This window comes from Myotis davidii, unplaced genomic scaffold (assembly GCF_000327345.1).
Source record: "Myotis davidii unplaced genomic scaffold, ASM32734v1 scaffold330, whole genome shotgun sequence".
NCBI lineage: Eukaryota > Metazoa > Chordata > Mammalia > Chiroptera > Vespertilionidae > Myotis > Myotis davidii.
In genome coordinates, this window is record NW_006283770.1 from 3,420,825 (window position 1) to 3,431,982 (window position 11,158).

Here is an 11,158-nt window from a genome sequence, read left to right on the forward strand (position 1 = left end):
CAAATAAGTCACTCAGAACTACCACAAAGGAAAACGCTCCCTGCTATGGAAATCCTAATGCCCAATGCAACAACATTAGGAGGTGGGATTTGGGGTGGTGATTAGGGCAGGGCACTCATGACTGAGATTAATGCCCTTATAAAATAGGCCCAAGAGCTTGGCTCTTACCCAAGTGCTTGGGAGATAATTAATGTCAGTTACAAATAACTTTGGGGGGTTGGAAGGAAGCAGTTTAAGGCTTGCTCTGAAGACCAAGAAGTGTTTGTGGAACAAAAAGTACCAGCCTTGCCAGGGGACTGCTTTAGGGGCTGAGATTGGTCAGTTTATGGTAAGATTGGGAAGCAGTATTGTGGCTAATATCTGCTGCTCCTCAGTCATTCATTCAGCAGACATTTACTGAGCTGGAGGAAGCCAGGCACCCTGCTAGGATCTGGCAGTACATGGTTGATCATGCATTTCCGGCTGTATCTTAAATTTCATTAGCACGAGGATCATGTCTGAACTGTTCACTGATGTAGCTCTAGAATCTAGTAGAGCTAGAGGGAGTTAGGTTAGTACAGTGGTTCTCAACCTTGGCTGCACATTATAGAATCACCTGGGAATCTTTTTAAAACCCTGATTTCTGGGCCTCATTCAAGATTTTAAAAAGATTCCCAGGTGATTCTAATGTGCAGCCAAGGTTAGGAACCACTGGGTTAGTACGTATCGAATAGGTATCTTTTAATGAGAAAAGTAGGCATTTAATAATTTTTTAATGCAAAAGGGCAATAATAAAAATTGTATCTATCAGAAACTATGCATGTCCAAATTTAGCTCAATACTGTCAGATGGTTCTCCCAAACCACCAGCAGCAACCACTCCCCATCACCCCCCACCGCCAGCTGTGGATGAGGGCCTGATATCTCTCTTCCCCACCTACCCTTGGCACTCTCTGGCTTTTTAATGATTGCCAGGCTAGAATGTGAAAAGTGATGGCTCGTTTGCTCTGATTCACATTTTTCTGATTACTAATACATTTGAGAAAACTTTAAATGCTTGCTAGTCCTTTGGGTTTTCTCTTCTGGAAATTGCCTGTTGGTGTCCTTTGCCCAGTTCTGCTCCTGGACACATATTCCAAGTAGATGCTCAAATATGATGGTAAAGAGCAGCGCACAAGCATAGCCATGGCTGTGGTTTGCAGTGGTGGGGGAGTTGGAGGCAGTGAGGCCCTTCACTCGGAGTTAATTGTTCAAGGTGGGGGAGTGTATCCTGAGGCACTCTGGCAATTCTAAGTGATTAATTAGATGTGCAGGTAGCAGCAGGGATGCATCCTAAAAGCATGGATAGAGGTGGGTGAGAGAAGAAACAAACTAAGATCTATAAAGTGATGCCATTCACATGTAAATTACAAAGCCATGCATATAAAACACTCATATGTATGTGTGTGTGTATTTTTCATAGAACATATTAAACATAGTAAAGTGAGTTGTTTTTTTGGTGTGGTTTTTTGTTTGTTTGTTTTTTTTTTGGAGGGTGAGGAGGTTGGGGGTGACAGGAACTAGAGAATGAAGAACCAGGACCAAATAGAATAAAGAAATAAAAGGAAGTGCCATGGTAATGATAATATGTCAAAAATTAAAGAATAAAAGTATTGGATCCTGTGCACCTGAAATCTGATAAAAATAAGAATAGTAATTCACAGCCATGAATATAATATGTCTTTATATTTATATGGTTCTTTGAATTTTTCAAAGCATTTCACAGCTATTTTACTTAATATCAATAACAAGCAGCTCTGTAGGGAAGACAGACATTCCTCCCCCGCAATGTAGGGAGAAGGAAATCCAGACAAGGAGAGACACTAGGACCCAGAAACTTCCACTTGGAACCTTCCTTCCTTCCACTACAATGCATTGGTCAGATGTTATCACTAGGCTCCCTGAAGGCTGGTGAAATTTGAATCAAGCCCTTCATTTATCTTTCTTTACACCCACCCCTTCCTGCCGGGTAAAAACCCACATGCTTTAGTGGGTTTCCCACTTCCCTATTACATCTCAGCTATTAAGGCTGTTTCACACATAGGGCTCCCATTGACCCTGGCTCTCTCCCTAATTGAACCCAAAGACTAAAACATCCTTTACAATAAGCACTTCTTTGTAATAGACAGATTTCCTGGACCCATAAAACAGCTTTTAGAAAGGGCGAGCTGTATTTAAGGAAGACATTAATATAGTGCCACAAAATGAGGTTTGCTGACATATGACTCTTTGAATAATTTACTTTAAATAAATTAACACTAGAATTTACATTTACCTTTGAAAGTCCAATTTACTGGAGACACGGAGGATGCACTCCCTGGAGACTGGGAATAACGAAAAAACACCAGCCTCTGTTGGCCTGCCTTGCTAAGAACCATAGTGATGAAATGGCTACTTTTTCTGGAGAAATCTCCCTGCCATTGACACTCCCTCATACCATCCACTTGATGGACTCCCGTTTTCACAGTGGCCCTTTGGTTTCTGCCAACAAGACAAGTTTAGCACCCAGATGGGGGCAAAGGACAGGGATGGCATTGAGGAAAGAAAACCCAATATATTTGAAAAGCTAATATTACTATAGCTATAAGTAAGTGCAAAATTATTTGAATCTCACTTAATCCTTGTATAAACTCTATGAAGTAGAATCTGGTGTTAATCCCATTTGCCAGATGAGGAAACGATGGCTTAAATAGTCAACTTGCTCAAGATCACATCCCACAGCAGAACTCGTATTCAAATGTAAGGAGCCTGAAGTCAGAGCCCATGCTTAGGTTTTTTCCTTTCAAGTGATTATCAAATGATCAATAAATTGAATATTCAAATTTACATAATCATTATTAAAAATGGAAAAAGAAAAAATATATTAAGAAACAAACAAAAAAAAATGGCCTTCTCTTAGTACCCAGGGTTAATTATTACCCAGAACACCCAGGGTTGATTATTTGGACATATTTTTTTCTTGTGTGAAGAGTGCATTTCTGTTTTCCACAGACTGGGAACATTTCTCTGTGCTTTAGGGAAAGGGGTGGGTAGGTTGGGCCTTTCGCAGAGTAGAAAGGGAAAGGAGGGACCTTTTGGCCCATTAAAATGAGTGCGTGATTTCTCTGGCCTTTCCAACTGGCGGCGGACCAAAGAGGCTGATGGGCACAGCAGGTTTCCTGGGCATTTGTGGTTCCAGCATATGGAACTGCAGGGCCGCCACAGCTTGGCAGTGGTGTCTCCCCCGCCTCGCTCGGGGCGTGGAACAGTCCTGGTCAGCGGAGGAAGAACCAGGGGCAAGGAAGACACCGAATACCTCCTCCCGTCCCGGGATGGTACCTGCAGGCTGTGCCAGGGAGCTCCGCATCTTACTCCATCCACATACAAATGTCCAGGATCCAGCCGCAGAGCACGCTGGTGAAGAGCTTGCGCTCTAATGTCTGAGCTGGGGTGGAATTCTAGCTGGGCCATATTGGAACTGCATGGATCCTGGCTGTGATGCAGCCTGCAACGTTTCCATTCCTCCTCTAGGCAATGAGGCGCTCGCTCCAGTGCAGCCGGGCAGTGCGTGGGCACCAGCGTCAGGCTCAGTGTGGCCGAGTCCTAGCAACATGACTTACCAGCCCGGGGGCCGCGGGAAGGCTACTTAGCTTCTCTGGGTCTCAGTTTTTCCATATATTGAAAAAGAATAATGTCACAGATGAGGATGAAATGAGATTTTTATGTGTGACGTGCCCAGTGTTAATATTTGGAAATATTACTATTTAAATGGGGCAGGGGAGAGAATTAGAATATTTACCTCGTACTACTTTTGTGAAGGTTAATTGAAATAATATGAATAAAAGCACTCTAAAAAAATGTACTTTGTTGGAAGTTTAATTGCTTGGGTCAGACACCTTTAAGTCATCCTGAATTCCTTTTTATTTTCCTAAAATCATTCTACCAGCAAATATTGTCATCTCTCCTGTCAAAAAAGTTCTATTTTTTATATATTTTTTTATCGATTTCAAAGAGGAAGGGAGAGGGAAGGAGAGGGAAAAACATAAATGATGAGAGAGAATCATTAATTGGCGGCCTCCTACTGGGGATGGAGCCCACAACCCAAACATGTGTCTTGACCTGGAATCTTACCGTGACCTGCTGGTCCATAGGCCCATGCTCAACCACTGAGCTATGCTGGCCCGGCAAAAATGTTTAAGAATTCAGCCACTGTTCACCTCCTTCCCTGCTACACCCTAATCCAAACTATTATTCTCACCACAATTATTTCCATTACGGTCTTCTAACTGGTTTTCTGACTCCTGTCCTTGCACCCAGCAAGTATTCTCAGTCCAAGAATCTTTAGTTTAACTTTTTTTTAGATTCTTTTACCTATTTTTTAAAACTGATACACAAGTAACATGTAACATTATGTTAATTTCAGATGTACAATGATTCTACACATGTATATATTGTGAAATGATCGCCACAATAAGTCTATTTAGCTCCATAGTTTTGTGGGGTGTGGTTTTTGTTGTGTTGTGTGTTTTTTTAATTTAGGAACCAATAACTTTATTCCAAGAAACGGTAAAACTTAAACATAAAAAGTGAACGTTTTGCAAGGGCAATATGGCAATATGCATGCTCAGCATGGTGACCAGGGAAGTCACCCCATGGCGATCAGGAAGGCAGTCCAGGCTGTTCTTGCCGGCACCCAGGGTGAGCGTGTAAAGAGGGACTCTGCCAGGCTGGATGTCGGGGCGCCCAGCTTGTGCAGTTCGCTGCTACTGACTCCCAGGCTGTAGATGAACTTCACCTCCTGGCGCAGGTGGTGATGCGCTAGAAAATCGAACAGGTGGGATCGTTCTTCTTGATGGCCAGCTGGTGCGGATTGCGCAGGCTCTGGTTCACCATCCTCGCCACGGGCAAGGCGCTTTTCACGACTTTCAGGCTGCTCTCCCACTGGCTGCCATCAGGATTCCTGATATCTCCCAGGCGGATAGGACGCCCTCGCTGGTCCTGCAGCCTCATCCATGACTGGGCGTGCTCCCACTCCTCCCTTGACTGCCACAGGAAGAAGGTAGAGAAGTGCTTCAAGGCTTGGTCCGGGCAGTTGAAATAGAAGGCAATGGACAGATATACATAGGAGGCAGGGAGCTCCAAGCGGATCTGGTGGTTGATAGAGGCCTCGCAGTTGGCATGGTAATTCTGGTGCACTTGGGAGATGGGCCCCCGCACCACAACTGGAGGTGCAGGAAGCATGGGTGGAAGCGCAGGAGCCATGGGTGGAAGCATAGGTAGCAGGTTTTCCAGGGGTGGCTCTCCAGCCTAAAAGGTCAACAGAGCCTCATGGCAAGGGCTGAGGGTCGGGCGGCGGGGTGGGGCACTGGAAAAGGCGGTGGTTTCTCTAGAGCAGTGGTTCTCAACCTTCCTAATGCCGTGACCCTTTAATACAGTTCCTCATGTTGTGGTGCGGTTGGCTCTGAAGTGGGACCAGTAGGTCCGTAGTTTTTTAGATTTTACTAGAGACCCGGTGCATGAAATTAGTGCAAGAGTAGGCCTTCACAGTGGAGGTGGCTGCCTGGATCCCTCCCTCTCAGCCCCAGCAACTGCCTGGATCACGAGGCTGCAGCCCCCACTTAGTCCGGAAGTTCATCTGATATAATTAGCATATTATGCTTTCATTATAGATTTTTAAATGTGAAATACTGACTCTCAGAAAAGTCTTACAACTAGTACAGAGAGTCCACATATATCCTTTACCCAACTTCCCCTAAAGTTGACACCTTACACAGCATAGTACAATGATCAACACCAAGACATTAACACTGTTAACCAGGTGTCCTCAAACTTTTTAAACAGGGGGCCAGTTCACTGTCCCTCAGACCATTGGAGGGCCAGACTATAGTTTAAAAAAAAAAAACTAGTCGGCTGCTAAGCAACAGGCAGAAACACCCAGCGGCCCCAGGCCAGATAAATGTTTTCGGTGGGCCGCATCTGGCCTTCGGGCCATAGTTTGAGGACCCCTGCTGTTAACTATAGTTTATATTCAAATTTTTTCCTCATTTTATATTCATTTTTCCTCATTGTTGTTTTTTCCCCCTCTTCCTCTTCCAGTCAACAGTGCACAAAGTTGTTATCTCTTTAGTCTCCTCCAATCTGTGACAATTTCTCAGTTTTTCCTTGACTTTAAGGAGCTTTTGGTCAGTTATTCCATAGAATGTCTATGGCCTTGGTTTTTGTCTGCTGTTTTCTCATGATGAGATTGAGATTATATGTTTTTAGCAAGCATACCACAGAAGTTATGGTGTGTTCTTTCCAGGGCATCATATTCAGTCTACTTAATATTGACCTCTTATTGATGATATTAACATTAACCACTTACTTTCAAGTGGCGTTTATTAGGTTTCTCTGCTCTAAAGTTATTGTTGTTTTCTATGTAATTAGTTAATATTTTGGAGGAGAACATTCGAAACTGTACTCATATTCCATTCTGTTCAAATTTTCATCCTCCAATTTAACACTCACTGGTGGAACTTGCTCATAGCAACTATTACTGTGGTATTCTAATGGTGATTTTGTATTTCTTTCATTCTTCATTTATGAATTTGAATTCTTCTATCCCTTCTCACCCGTTTATTTATTTATTCAATTATGTATTTGTATTACTATTTTTATTTAACTCTGTGGATTTAAGCTAATTTCTACCGTTATTTATTTTACTGCTCAACTTGTCCTAGTTTGACCTTCAAATCAACTCCCATCCTCTTTCAATATGCCCCCCAATTTTTTTCAGGGGCTTTCTTTATGTCTGGCACTGGAAGATAGTTCATCTTATCTTCTTCCCACCCTAGTCCTGGAAATAACAACTTCTCTAAAAAGATCTCTGGTTTCATCCATTGGGAAATGGTATTTAGAAGCCAAGATCTGGGTGCTAGATGTACCAGTTAGTATGGGAATTGTATTGCTCTTGGGCCCCATCAGCAGACAAAATTAAGAAATATATGAATGGCCCTGACAGTGTGGCTCTGCTGGTTGGAACGTCATCCTATACACCAAAAGGTTGCGGGTTCGATTCTTGGTCAGGGCACGTACCTAGACACTGAAGTTCAATCCCCAGTCAGGGCATGTGTAGAAGGCAACATGTCAATGTTTCTCTCTCACATCACTGCTCCTCTCTCTCTCTCTCTCTCTCTCTCTCTCTCTCTCTCTCATATCAATAAAAAACATGTCTTTGAGTGAGGATAAAAAAAGAAGAAGAAATATATGAATGTACACTAACCCACCCACAGCAGTTTTTAAAATATATCAGCTCAAGTCATTCCTGGGCTCAAAACCTTTCTTTGCCTTCTTCTCATTTCACTCACTCCATATAGTAGCTTACAAAACCCTGCTTAATCTGGTGCCTCTCTTCTTCCCTGACTAGATTTCCTCATATTTTGCCTCACTCCAGCCGCACTGGTCTCTTTGCTATTCTTCCAAGTATATTCTCATCTCAGGGCCTTTGCACTGTTTCCCCCAATTGGAATTCTCCTCCCCTAAATGACTCACGCCCACAAATTAGGTCTTTGCTTAGGTGTCTCCTTATGAAGGATGATATTTCTTATCACACAATATAAAATAACAAATTCTCTTCTTCCTAGTCCAATATTCCCTATACTTTTTACCTTTCTTAGTTTTTCTTCCTGCAGTTAGCATCTAACATCTGCATCATTTTCCTCCTGCACATCAACATCTAACCACTAGTTCACTGGTTTTTGTATGTCTCTCTATTAGAATGAAAGCTCTGCCTGCTTTGTTCACTCCTATATCCCCAGTACATGGAAGACTGCCTACCACATATTGAATGCAATCAATATTTGTTGAAGAAATGAATGAAGAAATGAATGTATAGTTAAGAATATGGGCTTTGGAATAAAAAAAAATCTGTATCAAGTCCCACCTCTACTATAAAAACCAGCTGAGGGAAGCTGGACAAGTTTCATAAGTGCTGTACCATTTAGTTTTATCATCTGGAGAAAATAATACTTCGCTCATAAAGGGTTATTGTGAGTTAAATAAGATAATGAGAAGCAATATTTATTGAATGAATGTGTTAAGTGCTTGGCAAATAATATTCAATAAATGGTAGCTATTAACATCATCATCATCATCATCGTTAGCTTCTAATAAGATAATCTATTTTATCACAGAACGAGGTTCGCCATCCATTCTCTCCCGCCCCTTTTGAGGGGCCATTTTGGCAAGTCTCCTCCTGCAACTGAGGGGCTTCAAAGGCAAGGCCTTGGTCTCAACTCCTGCAGCTGTCCAAATGAGTGTTTTTCCAGAGGGTCTGGGACCACTGGGACATTCTCCAGAGCTCTCAGGCATGTTTTGATGTGTTGGCCTGTGTGAGAAAACTCAAAAGGTGTAAATAATTTGTTCAACAGAAATATAAAACAGGCCTCTTCTATTCGCATCTGGAAGGAACCAGCAAGGGAAACAAAGAGGACCAAGGTTTGCTGGGATGATACCCAGATTCCTGTAAAGGAACAACCTCTCTTGTGACCCTCCAGCAGAGGGATGAGGCTGAGTTGACGGACTCTACCACCACCCCCAAGGCCACCCTACCCCCAGCATGAATTTCTTACACTGATTCCCAGCCAGTCCTTCAGGGTCTCAGAGGGCAGCTGGGAAGCAGGAAGGGGTTGGAGTTTTCCACTGTTACCTGGGTCAGGGGATCTCCAGGGCACCTGCCAGATAGGTTCCCATCCAGGTTCCCCTCTAGGCCTCTGTTTGCTTTCCTCTTTCCTGACACTGACACAGGAGAGCGTTTCCGTTCTCCAAATGGTCCCTCATGTGGTTTCCCAGGTTAATACTGAAACATTTATGCAGGCTCTGCCACGGCAGCTGTGTGCTGGGAAATGGGCCGAAACACCCAGAGGCCTCCCAAGCCATCCAAACTCAGGAAATAAGAATGCTGGCTCCTTGCCACACTATGTTGGTCAGTCTCGATGGGGCCTTGGGATTGTGGAGGGAAGCCTGGGTAGTGTCTGGACTCAGAACCTGAAGGAGGGGCTATGGTATACACTAGGAGCATGGACATGTCGTCATCACTCTAGACTGTGTCTAGAAGGTTTAAGGCAAGGAGAGGAGACTGCAGGGAACGTGTGGCTAATTTCCTGGAGCAGCAGTCCAGTGGTGGAAAGGGTTGTGAATTGACACCAGATTCCCATAGTTCCCCTCCCCCTCAGTCATTTTGTTAGCAGCACTAGTACCTAATTCAAATAAGTTACTATGATCAAGTGAGATGAAGTATATGAAAACTCTTCATAAAGTACTATTTGACAGCAAAACTCTCTATGAAGTTCTATTGGACCATCTCTACTTCTCACCCAGTCTCTACTATATCCTAATTTGCCTGCTTTCTGTTATATCTCTTTCTCTATCTCTCTGCACATACACACACTCACCCATCCCATTTGCTCAAATGGGTTCTAAAATGTGGTTTTCTGAAGTGTTCATTGATTGGATATGAAAGGGTAATGGTTAGGCATGTAGGCTACATGCCAGACTTCCTGAAAGCACAGTTCTGCTACTTTCCAACTGAGTGACCTGTCACATGCAACTTAATTTCTCTGTGCCTTGGTTTTCTCAGCTTGAAATAGTGATGATGATGATGATGATGATGATGATGATGATGATGATGATGGTGATGATGGCGATGGCTCCTACCTCCACTGAGTTATGGTGAAGTCTTCAAGCCGTGTTTTGTACACGTAAGTACTCAATCCATTTAAGCATCAGTTTGCCCATACACAAATCAATGACTTTCAAAAAAATGGATACGTAATCTCATTTACTTTATGCTAAAACTACACTGCGTGAATCAGAGTCTTCCTGTTTGGTTCTAAGGTGTTACAGAGTCCTGATTAACATGATGAACACAAACCATCACCGTGTGAGACGGAGACGGAGTTGCTTATTTGAGCTTGTGTATTGTGTATGTATTCTGGCTGTCTTGTGGGTCATACTCCATGATTTTAATCTGAAGCTGAGGTGGCCAAAAGGGAATAATATTTTAAATCAAAGCCACCAGACAGTACCTCCTTTGAATGCCTGAGACTGACATTCAAAGGTCCTGTTATTATTTGTGATGTGCCCTCTTATGTGGCTGGGAGTCTTGTTTGAAAAAGTAGATTTATGACACAATGCATATCCCAAATCAAGTTCTAGGAAACACTGGTTCCTTAGAATGTGAGTAGATGTTGCATGATAAAACAGTTTCATGTGACATGTTTGGGAAACTTTGTGTTAAACAAAGGTAAGCAGGTTCCCTTAACTAGAGAACTTCAGGGAGCCTTCACCATGTAACTCTTACTGTTGGTCCCTAAGACTGGGCCATTGTACAGAGCATTCCTCAAATATCCTCGACACCAAACCTTTCTTGTGCAGCTTATAGGTCCTTAGAAAATGGTAGGTGGCTGGAATTTAGCATCAAACAGACCTGGAAGTGTCAAGTCCCAGCTCTATGACTTACTACCTATCATGGTAATTTGTGAGACAAATTATTTCATCTCTGTAAGCTTTGGTTCTCTCACCTACAAAATGGGATAAAATATATACCTCCTGATTTGTTACATGAATAAGCTATGTTTTGGAAAGATAAGTGACATAGATATGTATGGGATGAAGATTAAAATTAATGCTGTAATTTTTTGCCAACATGTTCTGTAAGTAACTAGTTTCTTCCAACTGCCCATGCCTGTGCTAGCTACATGTGATTATTAAGTACTTAAAATATGTCTAATCTATAAATGTCAAATCGATGCCAAAACTTGAAGACATAGTACAAAAAATGTAAAATATTCCAATTTTCCCATTGATTACATGTTTAAGTGATGATGTGTGTATGTATCTATATGTATAAAAGCCTAAGTGACCGTTACAACTGAATGACTGGTAGGCCGGTCGCTGTGACATGCAATGATCACCAGGGAGCAGACACTCAACGCAGAAGCTGCCCCCTGGTGGTCAGTGCATTCCCACAGCCAACCTCTGGCCGGCCTGATTGGGACTGGGCAAGAGGGGCCCTGATAGGCCCAATCGCCTGCTAGGCCGAGGGACCCCACCTGTGCACAAATTTATGCACCGGGCCTCTAGTTATTAAATATAGGGTGTCCCCCCAAAATGTATATACACAT

At 42.9% G+C, this 11,158-nt stretch overlaps 1 pseudogene; it reads right to left on the reverse strand.

Moving 5' to 3' along the window:
• Nucleotides 1-4,814: 4,814 nt before the first annotated feature.
• On the reverse strand, nt 4,815-5,258 carry LOC102766769 (annotated as a pseudogene).
• Between the last annotated feature and the right edge of the window lie 5,900 nt (nt 5,259-11,158).